Raw genomic sequence first — 21,456 nt, forward strand, 5'->3', positions numbered from 1 at the left:
ATTCTGATCAATCCTTCGGGAAAGAAAGAGATGCAGCCATCTGTTAATGTGGCTTCAGCTTCTTCGTTTTCAAATGTTACAGCTGTCACCAGACCAGCCATTCCACTTGGGGCGAGGCCAGGGGGTTAGAGGGGGAACATCTGTCCACTAAGGACACCACTAAACAGCAACCAAATCTTGGGGCGACCCCTCTCTCTTTCCTCGAGTGCTTTCGCTAGCCGGTCCTACTTCCCCACTCCTTTGGGAGTTTCCTGTTTCATTACGTAGGCAAGAGGGCGAGAGGTCCCAGCTTTCCTAATTGTGAGTGGTTTGGCTGGGTGTGTACGTGCGAGTAACTGTGTGTGTGTGGGGGGGGAAGTGGAGCTCGCTACAAGGGGCTTAGAAAAACTAGTCGCCAATTTAAAATATTTTCGGAGTGTTTGAATGATATCTTAAGAGCTAATCCCACTCTCAAATTCCGCGAAATGAACAATACAGATAAGGAAGATGAAGAGGGTGGAAAACCCACACAGCGGAATGGAGCCGTCCATGCCGCGGGAGTGACAGGGGAGCGCTCAGAGGAAAGGCGCTCTGCAGGGAAAGTCACTCTGGCTCTTCTCTCTCGGTCCACCAGCCGGCGACGCTTCTTCTGTAAAAGCATTCCTAGAAAATAACCCTACAACCGGGAAGGGTAGCGATCGTTGAGCGCAGTTCCCAGGAGCCGGTGCCCGCAGCCGGGAGAGGCCCCTCTCCCCCCGCGGCTGGCGCGGAATGTGGCGATCCGGCCAGGGGCGGGGGATGACTTCCGGCGGCCGGAGCTCAGCGCCGGGAGCAGCTGCTGCAGCTGGCAGGTGGGGTGGGGGCCGGCCGAGCTGACCACACACAGACCCGGCGCGGCGGCACTGCGGCCCCGGGGCAGCCGGCGCCGGGGACATGCGCTGATTCGATCCCTCCGCAGAAGGTAAGCAGCCCGGCTATTACTAGCCTCGGCCACACTGCGCGGTGCTTTCTGCTTGGTTAGTAATGGGGTTTGTAATACAGAGGGAAGAAGGGGAATATCCCTGCCGCCTTCTGCAATGGGAAAAGGAGCAACAACTGAAATTGAAATGTTAATCAGCCAAGTGCTTGAGATTATTGGAGGAGCGGTGTTACTGGGCAAACAAAGAAGGCGGTCAGCCTCTGTAATCTTAAGATAATCAACCATTGCTGTGCTACATCGCTTAGATATTGAAGAGGATTCCGAATGTAAAATAATTTGAGTTGCACTTTTACGTTGCTACCTTCAACCTTCGCTTGGTTAATTTGTGGTTTACGAGCAGCAGGTTCTTGTCAGCAGCCTGGAGAAGTAATCGGAAATCTTCCTTCTCCTTTTGCGTTCCTCAGCCTCCTCCCTTTCCAGTTATCAGAATGGGTCTGCACATTTCAACGTCAAACATCCACTTCAATACTGAACCTTTAGAAAGAATCTCAAATTAGAGGAGAAATTTACCTCCTGGAGTTCAGCTTGGGTTGAGCAGCACTTGTCCCCACTTCTCCCTTCATTTACCATCTTCTCTTGTCAATCATCTCACTGATCCCCCCCCGCCCCGGGGATGCTGTGCTCATTAACAAACCAGCTCTTGTCAGCTCCTGTCCACCACCTGTGTTCCGTGACTGATTTTTCAAGGACCCAGAAAGGGCATTGCCTTATACCACGTTTGGACTGTTATCTGTGTCCTTCCCCAAAATGCATGGCATGAAAAATCCTTTAAGCCCAGTACCAATATGGTTTCCGATAACTCCCTTCATTGTAGTCACTGCAGCTACCAGATGGGTTTCAAGGACAGCAGAATCTATTGGGGTGTGAGAAAGAGGGCTCTACCTACATATTTTGTGCATAAGAATAGGTGGAAGTAGAAATGCAAATGTCAGTCTATCCCGTTTTTCTTGAAGGTTTTTTAGTCCAGCTAGGTTGTGAGACACCTAGCTGGGTAGGGTATGGGGCAAGTCCTCCTGCAAAAGCAAGCAGTGTGTTTGTCCTAGGATTCCCCCAATAACCTCAAAAGAGTTTCCAGAGAGACTTTTCCCACAGGCAGTCAGAAAGCCAGGGGAGGTGGCCAAGGTAAACCTCAGGTTATTTGGGCATCCTCAAGTTAGTCTCCCCTTTTAGGGGTTCTGACCTAGGATTTCCCCACAAACGCTTTGCTCCTGAGCTCAAGTACCCATTCTTGTTGCTCACCTAGGGATGTACAATTGAATGATATTCTGTGAAATGGTGAAGATTGCTATGGTGGGGATTGCAAATGTGCCACTTCACCAACAGAGAACAGTTGTAATAAGCCAGACTGTGTGGTGTCTGTGTGCCAATATTCCATTTAAAAAGAGATTTGTTATCTTTAAATCTGAAATTAAAGAGACAGTTTGACTCAAAAGGCCATGGATTTTATTTTAAGAAATTAAAATAGGAGATCAATAAAAAAGAGGGCCAGGGTTTATAGCTAAACTTCTTACTTTTTTTTTTTTTTTTTTTTTTTTGCGGTACACGGGCCTCTCACTGTTGTGGCCTCTCCCGTTGCGGAGCACAGGCTCCGTACGCGCAGGCTCAGCGGCCATGGCTCACGGGCCCAGTCGCTCCGCGGCATGTGGGATTTCCCCGGACTGGGGCACGAACCCGTGTCCCCTGCATCGGCAGACGGACTCTCAACCACTGCGCCACCAGGGAAGCCCCTTACCTTCTTTTTTTTTTTTTTTTCTTTTTGCGGTATGCGGGCCTCTCACTCTTGTGGCCTCTCCCGTTGCGGAGCACAGGCTCCGGATGCGCAGGCCCAGCGGCCATGGCTCACGGGCCCAGCCGCTCCGCGGCATATGGGATCCTCCCAGACCGGGGCACGAACCCGTATCCCCTGCATCGGCAGGCGGACTCTCAACCACTGCGCCACCAGGGAGGCCCTACCTTCTTTTTTAAATATTGCTTTAGAACAAGATACTGGTTCTGAAAAATCATGTTACTTCTATTATATATCGTTATTGTTTTTCTGATTACAAATTCTCTATTTATAAATACACTTTGGAAAGACTTGAGTTGGTTTCTTTGTCTCTATCTTCAGTATATGAGGCAGAAGGAGTGGAGGCAGGTGGGCAAATCCCACTCCAAATGGCCCACTCAGAGAACTGTTCCCCAGACCATGCAAAGCTCTGGACCGAAATTGTTTTGGCTGGTTGTTATTATTATCTTTAAATGTGGTTTGGGTTTGAAATATTAAATTTTCAATATTCTAAAATTTTGACTCAGGCACACCAAGTAAAAGAGAGAACAAAGAACAAGAATAGCAAAACTATTTTCCACCTTTCTTACCTAATTGTAAAATATTTAATTATATGAATAATTATTCTGAATAATAAGTGAAAAACATATTAAAATAATAATTCATTTTTAAGAAAGTAGCCCAAGGTTTATGAAATACAGGTTAGTGCAATTGATCTTAAGTACAGTAAAAATTTCTGTAATTTTAAAAGGTGTTTTTATGTTGAGTATTAGTACATGAAAATATGCTAATGATGGTTAGAAATTGAAATGTCTGTTACTTGGTTTCTGAAGAAACTGAATTCTTTGGCAAGAAATGGGTCAGGGTTAGGGGACTGGAGCCGCCAAAGCCGGCATCATACCTGCCAGTGATTTTATAGGTGAGATGAATGCATTAAGTTATGGATTAGGGTTGGAGAAGCCTTCTGGGGAAGAAAGAAAACAAGATAGAAAATAGAATTTGTTATTTTAGTGCAACTAAGATAATTAAATTTAAGTTATTTCTGAGTTTGGACTTTGTTATATTTCAACAATTTCTGAGGAAAGTTTCTAAATTCAAAGCCCTAGGTAGAAATAGTTGTATGATTTCCTATCCGAAACTGATTTATGACTCTATTTCCTTTGTTAAAAACGTTTCCCAGAGAAAGGCAAAATTAATTGCCCGGTGTTAAGGAGGAGGAGTAATACCAAATAGAAGGATGTACGCTATTAGTTGCTAAATGAACTGTGGGAACTTTTTTGTAGATTTGACAAGATAGAATTGAAATCAATCTGTTGCTTTCCAATCACGTAAAAAAAAAAAATTTAGTCTGGTGGGTGGTCGGTGTTATCAGTAATTTAAGACTTGAGTACCGATTTAGGATTCAAAGTTGCCTCTCCTTACAAAAGGCATTTTCTGGTGCTGCATTACTGCCATTAGCTACAATTGAAAGAGACTTATCCTGAGATTTTGAAAAACAGAAAAAGAAATAGTAGAATTAATAAGGCTTTGCCTCCACTGAGAATGGGTAGAAAAAGTGCTATTTTGAAAGTTATCAATGGCCTCTTAATTGCCAGATTTCTGCGCTGTTTCAACCTGCTCTTTATGTCTTTATTTTTAAGTTCTCTTCTAAGTTCTTTTTTAAAATTTTTACTGCTTAGTGTTTTATTCACTAAAATAGCATTTTTAATTGAAGTAGAGTTGATGTGTAATATTATATAAGTTACAGGTGTAAAATATAGTGACTCACAATGTTTAAAGGTTATACTCCATTTATAGTTATTATAAAATATTGGCTATATTTTCTGTGCTATGCAATATATCCTTATAGCTCATTTTATAATAATAGTTTGTACCTCCTAATCTCCTATCCCTATATTGTTCTTTTTTTTAAATTAAATACTTGTGTTCAAAAGTATTATTAATAAGTAATATATAAAGAGATATCTCTTTATCTAGTTTCTCAGTAATCCCCTTAAATTACCTCATGACCAGCCTAGAACAAGTGCTGTTTATTTCTAGTTTGTGCCTCATGATATCACGACTATATGTCTTCATTTGTTCCTTTCACTCACCCTGCTACACGTTGAAACCTTGCTCACAGCATACACTGCCTCTTCCATGAACCCTTCCCCATACCCACCTTCCTTCTCATTTCAGATGTGTTTCTCCCTTGTCTAAATTCCTATGGCACTTTCTATTTTGGTCTATCCTTTAGTTTGAACATGATTTGCTGTTGTAAAATAACCCTAGAGAGCAGAGTCTTTGACTAACAACTTTGTATTACCTGCAACTCATAATACAGTGCCTAGCTATGTATATGCAAAGTAGATGTTCAGCAGTTTGATGTTAGTGAAGAAATTAGCTATTATTTTCCAGGGGTGTATATCCACCTACTCTGATATCCAAGTTAGGCTCTAAATAATGTGTGCAAGTACGTTTTAGTTTAAAATCCCTATATAATAATATAGTGAAAGTACATTCAAACAGTTATATTCAACAAAAGTTATTGTGAGCTTACATGCCCTTAAGTGGATATTGGCTCATCCGTATCAAAAAGCATAGTAAGCATTACAAAAGAAAACTTCAAAGAAGACATTGTACCAGCTTTCAGTATGCTTTCATTCTACTGAAAACAAGTAAGCAGGGGAAGATGTCTTGCATAAGTAAGTACTAGTCTTAAAGCGCTCTGCTAGGTACTTTCATCTATGGTGTATAATTTCATCCTTCTACTATATGCTAATTTTACGCTGAGACTCAGAGATCTTACCTAAATGGCAGAGATTCTTTCCACATTCACATGCTGTTCTTTGAAGTGTTAACGAGTGAAGGAAAACTATAAAACATAATCAGAGTAGTTTAAAATGGTTTTGTGATCAGGCTTTCCAGTGCTTTTTAAACTTTTGGGTCTTAACATCCCCTTTAATAATTCAATAAAGGCTATGCATCCACTCCCCAAGTACATACACAACACACACACACAGAATTTTGCCTGTAATTGCAGGTGTTTGCGGACCTAATACAGCCCTCCTTTGCAAATGCTTTAAGGACATCTACGCTGGGCTCAGTTTTTCTTTTTGCTTGTTCTATGCTTAATATTTATTTTTGCACCTATTAAAGTTAAACAAATTGTTATCTGTTATAGTTGAGGTATAAACCTAAGCAGCTTCGTACTTTACAACTTTTCTTTTTGCATTTTTGTATTCTGTCCTTCTCTCTCACACGAACACACACATTTATATAAATGAGATCAAATAATACTTTTCTGTGAAGAGAATGCTTAGAATTTATTCTTAACAATTTTTCTATATATCACACGTCAGTGTTAGCTATAGTCATCATGTTGTACATTATGTCCATAGTATGTATTTATCTTACAATTGGAAGCTTGTACCTTTGACCGTCTTCCTCCAATTTCCCCTCCCCTGACCCTCTGTCTCCTGTAACCACAGGTCTGATCTCTTTTTCTATGATTGTTTTCTTTTTTTCTAGATTCCACACATAAGTGAGATCATATAGTGTTTGCCTTTCTTTCTCTGACTTATTTAACTTAGCATAAAGCCTTCAAGGTCCATTTCTGTTGTCTCAACTGGTAGCATTTCTTTGTTTTCTTACAGATGAATAATATTTCAGTGTGTGTGTGTGTGTATACCTATAATATGTATATACCTATAAATATATAAAACAACCTCTTTACCCATTTGTCCATCAATGGGCACTTAGATTGTTTCCATGTCTTGGCTATTATAAATAATGCTGCTATGAACATGGGGGTGCAGATATCTTTTTGAGTTAGTGTTTTCATTTTCTTTGGATATATTCCTAGAAGTGGAGTTGCTAGATATATGTAGTTCTAGTGTTAATTTTTGAGGATCCTCCATACTGTTTTCCATACTGGCTTTACCAATTTACAATCCCACCAACAGCACAAGAGTTCCCTTTTCTCCACATCCTCATGAGCATTTGTTATCTTTTGACATTTTTGAGGATGACTGTTCTAACAGGTGTGAAGTAATATCTCAATGTGGTTTTTTTTTTTTTTTTTTTTTTTTTGCGGTACGCGGGCCTCTCACTGCTGTGGCCTCTCCCGTTGCGGAGCACAGGCTCCGGATGCGCAGGCTCAGCGGCCATGGCTCACGGGCCCAGCCGCTCCGCGGCACGCGGGATCCTCCCAGACCGGGGCACGAACCCGTGTCCCCTGCATCGGCAGGCGGACTCCCAACCACTGCGCCACCAGGGAAGCCCTCAATGTGGTTTTAATGTGCATTTCCCTAATGACTAGTGGTATTGAGCATCTTTTCATGTACCTGTTGGCTTTTCGTGTGTCTTCTTTGGAGGAATGTCTATTCGGGTCCTTTGCTGATTTTTTTAATTGGGTAATTTTTTTTTTTTTTGCTATTGATTTGTATGAATTTTAAATTTATTTTGGATATTAACCATTATCAGATATATGGTTTACAAATATGTTTTTCCCATTCTATAGGTTGTCTTTTCAATCAGTTTGTTGATTTGTTTTTGTTTTTGTTTTTGTTTGCTGTGCAGAAGCTTTTTAGTTTGATGTAGTTCCATTTGTTTATTTTTTATTTTATCGTTTGTGTTTTCAGTGTCATATCCAAAAAGTCATTACCAAACCCATGTAATGAGCTTTATTCCTGTTTTCTTCTAGCAGTTGCATAGTTTCAGGTCTTACATTTGAGTCTTTAATCCAATTCAAGTTAGTTTTGTGAGTGGTATAAGATGTTGGTTCAATTTCATTCTTTTACATGTGAATATCCAATTATCCCAGGGTTCCCTTGTATGTAACTTCTCTCTTTTCTCTTGCTGGTCTTAAAATTCTTTCTTTGTTTTTGACTTTTGATGATTTAATTGCAATGTGTCTCAGAGTAGCCCTATTTGAGTTCAACCTGTTTGGGCTTGTTTGGGCTTCATGGATATGGATGTCCATTTCTCATCCTAGGTTTGGGAAGGTTTCATCCATTATTGCTTTAAATATACTTTTTTTCCCTTTCTCTCTCTCTTTTCTTTTTCTGGAATTCCCATAACATGAACACTGTTTACTTTATTGTGTCCCATAATTTCCATAGGCTTTCTTCACTTTTTTTATTCTTTTCCTTTTTGTTCCTTTCACTGGGTAATTTCTAAAGTTCTATCCTCCAGTTTGCTGATTCTTTCTTCTGCATGGTCGAATCTACCTTTGAAACTTTCTATTGACTTCTTCAGTTCAGTTATTGTATTTTTAAAATCTAGTGCTCCTGTTTTTTTGATGTTGCTATTTCCTTGTCAAACTTCTTGTCTTGTTCATGCATTGTTTTCCTAATTTCACTTAGCTGTCTGTGCTTTCTTGTAGTTCACTAAACTTCCTTAGGAGTATTATTCTGAATTTTTTGCCAGTTCATAGATATTCTTTTTTTTTTTTTTTTTTTTTTTTTTTTTTTTTGCAGTGTGTGGGCCTCTCGCTGTTGTGGCCTCTCCCGTTGCGGAGCACAGGCTCCGGACGTGCAGGCTCAGCGGCCATGGCTCACGGGCCCAGCCCGCTCTGCGGCATGTGGGATCCTCCCGGACCAGGGTACGAACCCGCGTCCCCTGCATCGGCAGGCGGACTCTCAACCACTGTGCCACCAGGGAAGCCCAGATCTTCATATTTTTAAGGTCAGTTATTGGAGTTTTATTACTTTCCTTTGGTGGTGTCATATTTGCCTAATTTTTGTGATCCTTGATTCCTTACATTGGTATCTGCATATGTGAATAATTGGGCTCTTCCTCCAGACTTTACTGGGTATTATATTCAGTAGTAGTAGTACATGGGGCTATGAATTAGTTTCCTGGCAGAGAATCAGAGCTTGTATAGGACCTGGCTCTGGACAGGACCCAGAGCCTGTATAGTTCATTGTTTGGGAACCCAAATCAGGCCAGAGTGTGCACTTAATTCCCTGGTCAGGTGAGGGCACTGGTTTTGCCCTGCAGATGGTGGAGGCTGTGTTGTCTGTTCAAGTGCCACTGTATCTAGGGCTGTTTAATGGGCTGTACAGCTTCCCATGTTCTCTGGTTAGGTTCCCCAGTTGGACATGCTGAAGGCTGTATTCAGTGATGAGTAGGGCTATGAATTAGATTTCCTGCCTGGGTGCAGCAGGAGAAGCAGCTCTAAAGCCAGTAAAGCTCTTTGTTGTCTTAACTCAAGCTGATCCATACTCCACGTTCTGTGGCTGAACAAGGCCACTGGCTTGGCTTTGCAGACTATCAGCTCTGCCTATACCCTTCTCTAGGTTTGAGCACTGCTGGGCCGCACAGTTTCTAGGAGTTGTCACCAATCCTTCTAGTCAGATGGGCCAGGAAGACACTCTCCACAGCAGATGGGATGGGACTAGTCCCAGTTCCTTTGCCTGGGTGGGATGAGGAGGGGCCGCCCCAGGCTACTCTTAATTTCTCAAACAGGCTCCCCAGTTGGGAGGAGCTGGGAGCTCCTCTCAGCCTTGGATATGAATTAATCTCCGTGCCTGTGCATGGTACCGGATCCCTCCACACTTGATACTGGCTCTGCTTTGTACCAGAGCCAGTGATGAGCTCTGGCTGCCTGCCTCTTGGCTGGAGCACGACTGGGCCAAATAGCTTCCAGGATTTATTGCCAGCCCTTTTGGTCAGATGGCCAGAAGACACTGTCCACAGTGGGTGGGCTGTGACTCTGCTCTTTCCCTGGGTATGGTCAAACCAGGTTCAAGGGCCAGATGCGTATCAGGTGGATCTGTACCCTGAGTTCCCTGGTTGTAGTGCCCCGCCAACCTGGCTCTGTAGATAAGCAAAGATGCCCGTTGTGATCCCTACTTGGGCACTGCAGGTATGAATTCCATCTGTCACAATCCATGTGCTGGCTGTTGCATGCCCCTTCCCCCTTCATCACAGTCCAACTTTTAGTGGTCAAACCCTGCAGATTCCCCTGCAATCCCAGTGGAGCAGATTAGAGCAGTGGCTCCCACAAAGCAACCCCAATGCTAGTGGTGGTGCTTGCTGTCCCCCGGTTCTCTTCTCCTACTGGAGGAACCAGAGGTTCACGGGAGACCTCACCCATGGTGCTCCACTGGCCTGGGGGAGGGGCTGTGTGGTCAACATGTAGCTCCTTCTCTCACCCTTCTAATGCAGTCTGTCTTGGTCTCTGTGGTGCACAGGGGTGCTTCAGCCTCACCTCCATGTTCTAGGATTCTCTCAAATAGTGTCCTGTTTCCAAATAATTGTTAGTTGTTCCTCCTGTGGGGGACGCGGAGCCAGGAATGACCTTGGTGATGTCACCCCACTCTGGGCTTACTTTGACAATATGTGTGTCCTTTATAGCCCAGACATTTCTGGTACTTGAAATGAGGTTCTCCTTTTATTGTTCTCCCTGCTTTAGGACCTAAAATGGGAGCTCTTCCTTAGCACTGGCACAAAGGCTGCTGAGATGACTAGGAAGCAAGTGCCAAGGAGGATAGTGAATCAAAGAACCTTGATTCATGGAAAAGGAATCCCAGAAGGAGCTCTAAACATTACACACTCCAAAGGATTTATTCAGGGTTTTCCAATCGAAATCATTTTTACAAAAAAGAAACAGTTCTCAGACTTCGAGTAGTATACTGCCAAGTATGTGGAAGAACATTGCCAGCAGTTGAGTGGTGTGGTCTGCTTTGAAATATATTCAGTTTTCTTAGGATGGACATATGTCTACTTCAAAGTTACTATTTCTTTCTAGTAATGCTGTCTACAGTAATATATTTGCTTTTGCCAAGTTAAGAAAACAATGACATCCCTCCCAGGTTCTAAAACAATTACCAGCATAAAAATACATTAAAATTTTTCGCTGATACTTAAGGAAACCAGTACTAGCTAGCATTCCTACTGATGCTAGTATTCAAAGAGAGGCGTGACAAAACCATTAATCTGGAAAACACCGGGTTGGAAAGATGGAGAGAAAGAACTCAAGAGGACTACTTAAGCTGTTGCTTTCTTTACATGTCCCCAAATATGATAATAACCATGTAAGCTCCTAAAATAAGTGCAATTTTATGCAAACTTCATAGTATGCCTAGTAGGAGGTAAATTTTTACTTTACTTTATAGTATATTTTTATTTTGGTAAAATGTCCCATAATGTAAAATTTACCATTTTAACCATTTTTAAGTGTATCATTTATTGGTATTAAGTACATTCACAATGTTGAGCAACCATTACCATTATCCATTTTAAGAGCTTTCTTATTATCCCAAACAGAAACTGTACGCACTAAACAATAACCCCTTATTTCTCCCCTCCCCTTAGCCTCTGGTTAACTCTATTCTATTTTCTGGGTTTATAATTTGCCTATTCTAACTACCTCATATAAGTGGAATCATACAATAGTTGTCCTTTTGTGTCTGGCTTCTTTCACTTAACATAATGTTTTCAAAGTTTATGCATGTTATAGCACGTAGCAGCATTTCATTCCTTTTTAAAGCCATACAATGTATAGTGATTTTTAGTTGCAAAACACTTTTAGTACATTGTGTTTCTATTATATTAATGATATCTAGCATATATCACTACCATATTGCCTTTAGTAGATGCCCAGTAATATGTACTATGAGTGAGCCATAATTTCATTCAGTCAAAACCCATTGATAAACATTTATTAAGTTCCAAACAGTTTTATGATTTCAAGAAATGTGGTAATGGACATAGAGGTTCATGTCTTTATGCACTGGAGCCTTTACTTTTGGTGGAAGAATTCTTGGAGTGGCATGGAATGGTATTTTGGGGTCAGAGATTATGCAGAAACATTTATAATTTGAATACATACATTGACTATAAAAACCATCAACTTCTTCAACAGATAATATTCCTGTATTTTATGTAACCATTTATGACTATCTTAAAAATGAATGCAAGTAATATAAGGGAATCCACTTAATGTGATTTGAGCAAGGAAACATTCTCACTTTTTTCATTTCTAGTTCATGGAAGAAAATTCCTATACACAAGTATTGAAATATTTCAAGTCTCTGGATCACACATTTCATCATTTCAAAAATATTACAGAGTACATCACGGATGTCAGTCAAGTCTTGTAACAACAGTGTAGAAAACTAGTAACATTTATAGCTAGTTTTTTTTTAAGCTTCAGCAATGGATCAATTCTCTCCAGCCTAATCTGTAATTTTAATTAGATTAATTTTTAAAATAAAAAAGATTAATTTTTAATTTAAAAGTATTTTTAGTTCATATTTATGTACCTGCATTATGGTAAATCTTTTATTTGGTTGTATTTTTTCTTAGTTTCTCTTTAGAGTATCTTTTAAAATTTATTTTTAAACAGAATAATTAAAGCCCAAAGATGAGAATGTCTCATTTAGGCTAAACTAAAGAATGTTGGAATAGCTGAAGTATGAACACAATTGGCACAACTTTTCACTACCCTCCTTAGAAGAAGACTGTTTTGATTTGCATGGTCCAAGAAAGGAGAGACAGATAACTTGCTGGGGATTGCATCCTGCTTTACTTAAATTAGACATTAACAGGCTAAAAGGGCAAGGATGAAGCAACATGTTTCTAACATATTTTTGAAAAGCTACTTAAAGGTGAAGGGTGGCGAGCACACAGACAGACACACCCTAGACATTTCACTACAGTATTTTAAGGTATGCCTTTTCTTTGGTTGATAGGGATGGAGGGACCTATGAATGAACATTTCTCCTATTTACTTTTGTCTTTATTGCTGTCTCATCAAACCCTCATTAAAAAACAGACATAAAACAAATAAGCATTCTGACTTTTGCCGAATAAGCAACAACAAGCTCACATCTTAAACAATGGACTGCAATGGCTATGAGACTGAGGATCCTTGGTCATTGCAACAGTAGCAGCAGCACAACCTGCTTTGTTCCTTCTGTTGTATACTGCAGGATCTGAGTATATATCGAGAAGTCAGTGATACCTTTAGTGCCATTTCTTACACTCCTCTCCATGATCTTTCACACTCAGGTTCTCTGGTCATCTCAATGGAGTGAAAAACCACCAGGATGCTAATACCCTCTATCCATTCACACAACTTAATGCTTCTGACACTTGCAGAAATAATGTTGAATCTGAATTGGTGGTACCCAATAAGAGTCACTAAGAATAATCCGTCAGACTCACCAAATCCAAATTCAGATTTAAAGGCCATCAAATTTTAAAGATAACGAAGATTTTAAGATTTCAATATTTGTTATATATATGGTCATATGTAAAAATTTAGAAAAGTAAAATTACATGTATAGGTTTTTAATTATAAGCTATATTCACTGGAGAATTAATGCATTTTTAAAAGAATTCATTCTGAAAAGATTACATTAGCACTTTTTTTAAACCACTACCCTCAAAAATAAATTGTGACAAATCATTGTTCACCCAAGTTTATGTCTCGTCTCAAGGAAGTGAGTTGTTCTTGGGGAAATTGCTTTCATCTAATTTGTGCTTTTCTGCAGTGGATCAAGCTGAAATGAAATGGGGCTGACATTCTTAACTATTATTACGCGCCCACATTTACCAGAATTACCTAGTGATCAGTACCGAAGAGTTTTATAATAAATAAATATGTATGTACTGAGAGTCTCCACTGATAAAAGTTAGTTGAGACATGGCTGGTGATCCCGTAGAAGAGATACCTAGCTTATATTTCTTACATCATCTCCCTAGGAGAAAGCAATCCAGGATTGCAAAGCAAGGCATGAGACAGTAGCATTTGGTGTCTTCTATAACTGTTTAGAGTTCTAGGGAGCTCATTGGTATTATATATTATGGTAAGCACTCAAATGTAAACTGTGACTTGAAAATAGTAAAATATCCAGACCGGAAAAATTCCTGCAACTTAAATGGTCAGTTTGGTATTTGGCTTTATTATAGGCATTTGCAAGATATTTATTAAACAACCAAATGAACCAATACCAGTTAATTTTGAAAACTGCCTTCCTAATACAGAAGAATTGGTATTCTACACAAGTTCCTTGTGACTATTTTTGTAGGTGTGGTGGGAATGAATTATGGATGGTACTACCCTTTCTCCTGTTTCTTGTCTGAGGTTTTGGTAAGGTGCAAGTTAGAGGTGATGGACCTTAAAGTTTGAGCAGTTCAAGACACGGAACCAGTAAGTCAGAAAGAGAAAGACAAATACCGTATGCTAACACATATATATGGAATCTAAGAAAAAAAAATGTCATGAAGAACTTAGGGGTAAGACGGGAATAAAGACACAGACCTACTAGAGAATGGCCTTGAGGATATGGAGAGGGAGAAGGGTAAGCTGTGACAAAGTAAGAGAGTGGCATGGACATATATACCAAACGTAAAATAGATAGCTAGTGGGAAGCAGCCGCATAGCACAGGGAGATCAGCTCAGTGCTTTGTGACCACCTAGAGGGGTGGGATAGGGAGGGTGGGAGGGAGGGAGATGCAAGAGGGAAGAGATATGGGAACATATGTATAACTGATTCATTTTGTTATAAAGCAGAAACTAACACACCATTGTAAAGCAATTGTATTCCAACAAAGATGAAAAAAAAAACAGTGAGTAGAATTCGAATAAGTACTAGTAGATATAAAAATAATAAAAAAGAAATTTTGGCAATAAAATAAATAAATAAATAAACACACTCAACCAAGCACAGTCCATTTTCCCAGGACAAGAAAACATATGACATTCTTCTTCTTTTTTTTGGTTTTTGTTTTGTTTTGTTTGCAGTACGCGGGCCTTTCACTGTTGTGGCCTCTCCCGTTGTGGAGCACAGGCTCCGGACTCGCAGGCCCAGCGGCCATGGCTCACGGGCCCAGCCACTCCGTGGCACGTGGGATCCTCCCGGACCGGGGCACGAACCCATATCCCCTGCATCGGCAGGCGGACCCTCAACCACTGGCGCCACCAGGGAAGCCCCCCATTACTCTTCTTTTTTCAACCACAATGGATTTGAACTTTTAGAAAATTGAAAATGCAAGATACGGATTTTATTTTTTTTAAGTAATTTATTTATTTATTTATTTCTGGTGGTGTTGGTTCTTCGTTGCTGTGCATGGGCTTTGTCTAGTTGTGGGGAGCGGGGGCTACTCTTCATTGCGGCGCGGGCTTCACATTGCGGTGGCTTCTCTTGTTGCAGAGCACGGGCTCTAGGGCACACCGGCTTCAGTAGTTGCGACTCACGGTCTCAGTAGTTGTGGCTTGTGGGCTCTAGAGCACAGGGTCAGTAGTTGTGGCGCATGGGCTTAGTTGCTTTGCGGCATGTGGGATCTTCCCAGACCAGGGTTCGAACCCATGTCTCCATGTCTCCTGCATTGGCAGGTAGACTCTTAACCACTGCGCCACCAGGGAAGCCCAAGATACAGATTTTCATAAGAAAATATTAGTCAGCAGTTCTCTTATCTCTGTGTCTTTTTCTATCTCATTGATTGTGAAGAATACACTCATAGAGAAAGCAAAATCTACATCAACTGAAAATTTTTTCCACCTGCATGCATGTTATAGTGGATGTGTAACATCTTCACAGGGTTTGTGAAATCACTATTTCACCACAAAAATTAGATATGACCCTAAAATGATCTGACACTAATTAGTCCATTGAATAAGGGGAGGAGGATTGGCATCTTGGTCATTGTTTAGAAGAAAAAAAAAATCATTAACCTGTTAGGCAAAATACTTGTCTTTAAAATATCCCTTAATAAATATAATAGAAAATGAAATAAAATGGCAGTACAGTGTTATGAAAGGAACGCAATTGGGTTGATCTCAAAGTGAGTATAAAAATCAATGTTTTTTGTTTAGTTTGTTAATAATTTTATTCTTAGAGCTCTCAGGCAGCTAGCTTTTGGTCATTTTTAAGATCAATCAAAAAGTCTAAACATTATTTTTAAGGTATGCAGCTCACAAGGCCCTCCTCCCCTCCTTTCTCTCTTTCTTTTAATCTTTTAGTTTATTTTGGGGAGTTTTGGCTACCATTTATGTTCTAATCATGTTTTTCAGGAAGTGAATTTGAACTTTGAACCTCACCTAGTTTGAATCCTACCTCTATTGTTTTCTATCTCTACGACTTAGGGTAAGTCACTTAACCACTGTGAATTGTTTCTGGATATTTAAAACAGGAAAATCACAGGGTTGTTGCGAAGATTAAAGAAGATAACATAAAAGGGAACTTATTGCAGTGTTTGAGACATAGTAAGGGTTAGTAAACATTTCCAGTTTTTATCTTTCTAATTCTCGTGAGCAGTTTACAATGAGATCTCATTACCACAGATTTTCCCTAAAATTATGAACCTTTTCCTACCCCTCTCCATTTTAAAGCAAACCTTGAAATGACTGAACCTCATAGGAAGATGTCTCAATGCAGGTAATCCCAGTAGCAGGAGAGGTTGAAGCTACCACAATGCAAAGTTGTCAGGCTCTGACCTGGCAGTAGCTGTGGGAATTAGTCTTAGCTTCTATTTTTAACTCTGCCAGGAGTTGATTGGATGACCTGGGAAAACTCACGTGGCATCTTATTTTCTTTCTGAATTTCTTTCTGCATCTTATTTTCTTTCTGAATTGTACCATTTGTCTAATCACTCTTTTCACTGGCTCATTATCAGAAATGATATCAAGGTTGTTGAATAAGGGTGTTGATTTCAGAAGTAATGTTATAGAAAATGGGAATTGTTCCCTTTCTTAAAAGCAATAGTTGACAATTTTATTTTTTTCTGATACAGTATTGAAGTTCCTGGGAGAGGGCAACTTTAATTTATAAAGAGTTGTTAACATTCACTTCCTCTAACAAAAGCCGTTAAAGGTAATACTACTAATTATCTGCCTTGTACCCCAATCTTTTTTTTAAAATATGTAACTGTTGAAGTTTTTTAATGTTAATCAATATCATTAAGTTGTCCAAAAAGGAAAATTAATCTGTTACTCCATTGTACATCATATACAAAGGAATCTTCTTGGTATATGATATCTTTCTATTTGACTGAATCTCAATGAATTTAGAGAGTACATGTAAGAATTTTAATATTCAGAGTCTTATTCATAAAAGTGCACTACTGAGTAGATTCAATCACTAGCAACACCTTTAAACTGAAATCAAAAATAGAGCCTCAATTAACGTGAAAACTTTAGTACCAGAAACACCTGCCTATAAAAACTGCACTGTTAGTACACAGATGAGCTTTAGTATGATAACAATTTTGTTGGGCTTGAAAAGCACATAATTTTACATTTTTTTCTTATTTGACTTTTTATCATTATGTGGACCATTTAGGTCTAAGGAAACAAGTACAAAAACTGCCTAAAGCCTTCCATTTAATATGTAAGCCATAGTTGTCCACAAGAGAGAATTTTGTGGTGATCAACAACTCTAGCCAAATCGGCAATAATTTATTTCAGTTGGTAGAGTCTAATCATGTGTACCTAACTATGTTCTTTTAAGTAAAAAGTGTAAAACATTTTTAGTAGTAAGTTTGTCCTGAATTTCCAAGTCAATATTTTTAATCCCTGTTTGAACACTGAATTCATTAGCTATTCACCAAAGGCTTGAGGCATAGATTTTGGGCATAGTCTGCTTCTAAGAAGAGATGTATCAAACAGTCTAAATTCCTGTTTGAAATATACATGTGCATACACGTATACACATATATTATACAAAAATTTATAGACAGACATTCCCCGAATTACAATGGTTCGACTTAGCGATTTTTCAACTTTACCATGGTGTGAAAGTGATACTCGTTTAGTAGAAACTATAGTTTGAATTTTTTCATTTTTTCAAAGTCTACTTTGAATTTAGAGTAGAAACTATACTTTTCCCAGACTACTGATATGCAGCATGATGTTCTCTTGTGATGCTGGGCAGCAGCAGCAAGCCACTCCTCCCACTCAGCGACTCGATCACAACTGACACACTTACAACCGTTCTGGTTTTCACCTTCAGTACAGTATTCAATAAAACAAATGAGATATTCATCAGATTATTACAAAATAGGTTTTGTGTTAGATGATTTTGCCCAACTTTAGGCTAATGTGAGTGTTCTGAGCACATTTAAGGTAGACTAGGCTAAACTATGACGGTTGGTAGATTGGGTGTACTATAAGCATTTACAATTTATGATATTTTCAATTGATGATGGGTTTATCAGGATGCAATGCCATAGTAAGTTCAGGAAGATGTGTGTTTTATGTGTATTATATATATTAATTATATTATCCAATTATGTGTATAAATATATATATGCATATATATGCATGTATTATGTCTGCTTTCATGAACATTTGCCTTCTATTTCAAATATTTGATTATATTTTTTATTTTTTTATTTGGTTATATTTAAAATAAAGAGACAAGTTCTTGGAGAAGCATTTGAAGAATCTTTGTTTCCAGAGTCAAGTTTTGCAAAGAAAACTTATTTTTTCCCTAGCTGTTTATTTTTCAGTAGTTAAAAAAATATTTTAAAATTTCAAAGTGATTCTTTAATATATGAATACGAATATGTATTTACTTCAGGTGCTATATATGTTATTTATACATATGTGTATTTATATATATTTAAATGTTTTTAAACCTGATCTTACTGGGTTATGTCTACTATCCAATTATGTGAGAATAGTGATATTGTTGCCTTTCAGCTTGGAACATGCTTCTGTTTCATTTGATTATATTTTATCCATTAAGTGCTCTGGCCTTCCATTAGCTCTTTTGCTTTGAGGAATACATTTTATAGTGCATTAGAAATATTCTTCTATTTTTCATGCCATAATTTTCCAGTGTCTCACAAAATCGTAATTTGGAATGTTCTGACTTGAATAGTGTTTCAGAATAGAGACTTGTCCCTTTTGGAATCATCAGATCTGTTGGTTAGGTACAGTATTTCTTATTTTTTCTGTTGGGGAAAGGGAGGAAGGAAACTGCACTATGGAATGTTCCAGTTTTTTTTTTTTTTTCTTACGCTTATACCAAAAAAAGCACTCTTCTAGTAAAACTAGAAACATGAGAGTGGCAGTTACATAGTTCCAAATTAGGACAACCTAATATACTGTAATTTTTTCAAGTAAGAGAATAACCCAGGTAGTATACTATTAACTAGATTTTTAAAAATAGCCATTTGTTGATTAATAATTCTCTCCTTTTTCCATTCTTAGTTTCATAACATTTTTACACAAAGGTTTATATTAACAAATGCCATCAGTTGTATTGTTGGTTTCCTCCTGCTTTCTGATTAGTTCTATAATTTAAAAATGCTTAAAGTCCAGACTTCTCAACTAGAAAACATAAGCACAGTAAAAGCAGTGTTTTTAAAATTAATTCTGGAATATATTTCTCTTGATGGTAAAGACATATAAGATTACAGATGTGTATGTTTGGATGCTTTATAAATAAAAGTAATATGATTAATAATAATAATCATGTACTAATTTATACTACCGGAAATTCCCTCTAAATACTTTCTAGGACACAAACATTTATGACATTTCTATATTGTTCTCATTTTATTATTTTAATGAAATATTATACAGGTAGTATTTCATAAAAACATTGCATCAATTGTAGTACAAGTTTAGGAATTTTAATTTGGTATGTAAATATACTAACTTCTGTTGAAATTGCTATAGCTTAGGGTCAAAATTAATTTGAAGGTTATTACTGTTATTATTTTGGTTTTTATTAGCTGCTGTCTCAAGTTAATTATAAAGACAAAAATATCCCTGGCTTCAAGTTTCTGCACTATTAATGACATACCGAGATGTCTCTTGGGTATCAGTAAATGATATATTTTAGAGCATAACTTACTAAATGACTTGCCAGTTGGCAGACCACCTTTGACAATAAAATATATTTGATAGTCTACCTTTGCAAATTCATTGTACCACACAGATGTGATCTTGGTAATTGACATATGACTATTAAGCTTCAATCATTCTCCATAATATTCCTATTACCAATTATTAACAGAATAAAGGGGAGATAACAATTCTATAGTATTAATTCAGATTTTTATTTAAAGTCAAGTATAATCTGTATTTCTATAGTGCTTTTTTAATCTAACACCTCACTTAAGTAGAAGGAAGTGTTCTAGAGGTTTGTTATTAGCTTTTAAATGAAGTAATCTTTAACTATCTTTTATTTAAAAATACTAAAAAAAAGTTTCATGGTCTTTAATTAAATATAAATATTGGAATTGTCTATGAAACTTTTGAAATGGTCAATCACATAAAAACATAGGGATATCCTTTAAAGCAGGGGTCCCCAACCCCCTGGCTGTGTTAGGAACTGGGCCGCACAGCAGGAGGTGGGCGGCGGGCGGCGGGCGGCGGGCGAGCGAGCGAAGTTTCATCTGCTGCTCCCCATGGCTCACCATCGCTCCCATTACAGCTTGAACCAACTATCCTCCCCCGCCCACCCTGTTGGTGGAAAAATTGTCTTCCACGAAACCGGTCCCTAGCTCCAAAACAGTTGGGGATCACTGCTTTAAAGCATATGAATTTCTAATATATTTATTTAGGTTATATATGCTGAACTTTTTTTTACATAATAGCTCATAGGTAACCTTCACTATTAAGTATTTTATGATGCTTAGAATCGGAAACAATACAGAAACTAACAAATTAAAATTGTTTTTTGTAAAATGTCAAGTGAGAAGAGAAGAATGTTAAATAATAAATATAGCATATTCACAACTTGGTTTTGAATATCACACACATAGAGAAAAAAGACCCAAAGAAAATTTAAAAATTATTTATCAATGGTTAACTCAAGAAATAAGAGAGTCAGGGTGACCTTTACTTCCTCCCGTTCTCATTCTGTATTTCCAAATTCATTGCAATACATATGTATTACTTTTAGAACCGTTTAAGAAGAAATGTCCCAGTTTGGATAATTTTTTTTTAGCATCTAAACATTGCCGAGTATTGTTAAAATGTTCAGTTTTTATGTAGCTTTCTGGAAGATCTAGCTGGCCATAAAAAACTGAATATATTAGCGGAGGGGGAGTTTTCCCTCATCTTGAAATAATAATGATAAATAATATTTTTAAAGCATTAAATAATTTTCAAAGCACTTTTATGTACATTTTCTCCTCAGACCATCCTAACTCTCTAGAGTTGGTAGAAAAAGGATTATACTCATTTTGCCCAGGGTGGGGGTTGGAGGGTGGGAATTGAAATTCATGAAGTTTAGCAAATTGCCCATTTAAGCCGTACACAGTTATTAAGTGGCAGGGCCAGAATTCTAACCTGTTTCATGCCATGGCCAATCTAGTGCTTTCCTCTATGCTCTAGGAACTGGACATATTTAAGACGTAAGCACAAAAATGGAAATAGGTCTGAATCTTGCTCTAGTTGCAAATTTGCCTATAGACCTCACTGGAGCCTGAACCAGGAAAATCTATTTGAATTTCTTTCTTCAACCCAAAGAAATGGCCATGTTAAATAATTCCTAGGTTTAATTTAAAAAAATCTATACTGTCTGTTTTTTCACCATATTCCAGTTTGTGTATCTTGTGTCTATCAACTTCTCCAAAGAACCATGCTTCCTACCTAAAGGATTGCATTGCTTAATAAGCAAACATTGACAATTCTGATGCTAACCTGAATTAAATAATATACCAATCATTTATGAGATCCGCCTTAGTATTTTTACACTCCTGAAATATCATCTCTATAACCTGCTTTTTAAAATAGTCTGACACCTACCAAGTACTCTTTCACTTCCTACAAGAAATCAAGAAA

General features: G+C 38.3%; 1 long non-coding RNA gene across 1 annotated transcript in view; it reads left to right on the forward strand.

Annotated features, from left to right (window-relative positions):
• Window positions 1–481: 481 nt before the first annotated feature.
• LOC308611635 overlaps window positions 482–21,456 on the forward strand; it is a 32,777-nt gene continuing 11,802 nt past the window's right edge. The window contains exons 1-2 of the long non-coding RNA XR_014014981.1: window positions 482–940; window positions 8,183–8,390. This is a non-coding gene — a long non-coding RNA (uncharacterized lncRNA). The remainder of the gene's footprint in view (window positions 941–8,182; window positions 8,391–21,456) is intronic.

This window comes from Mesoplodon bidens (genome assembly GCF_964165515.1).
Source record: "Mesoplodon bidens genome assembly, contig: HAP1_SCAFFOLD_118, whole genome shotgun sequence".
NCBI classification, from domain to species: Eukaryota; Metazoa; Chordata; class Mammalia; order Artiodactyla; family Ziphiidae; genus Mesoplodon; species Mesoplodon bidens.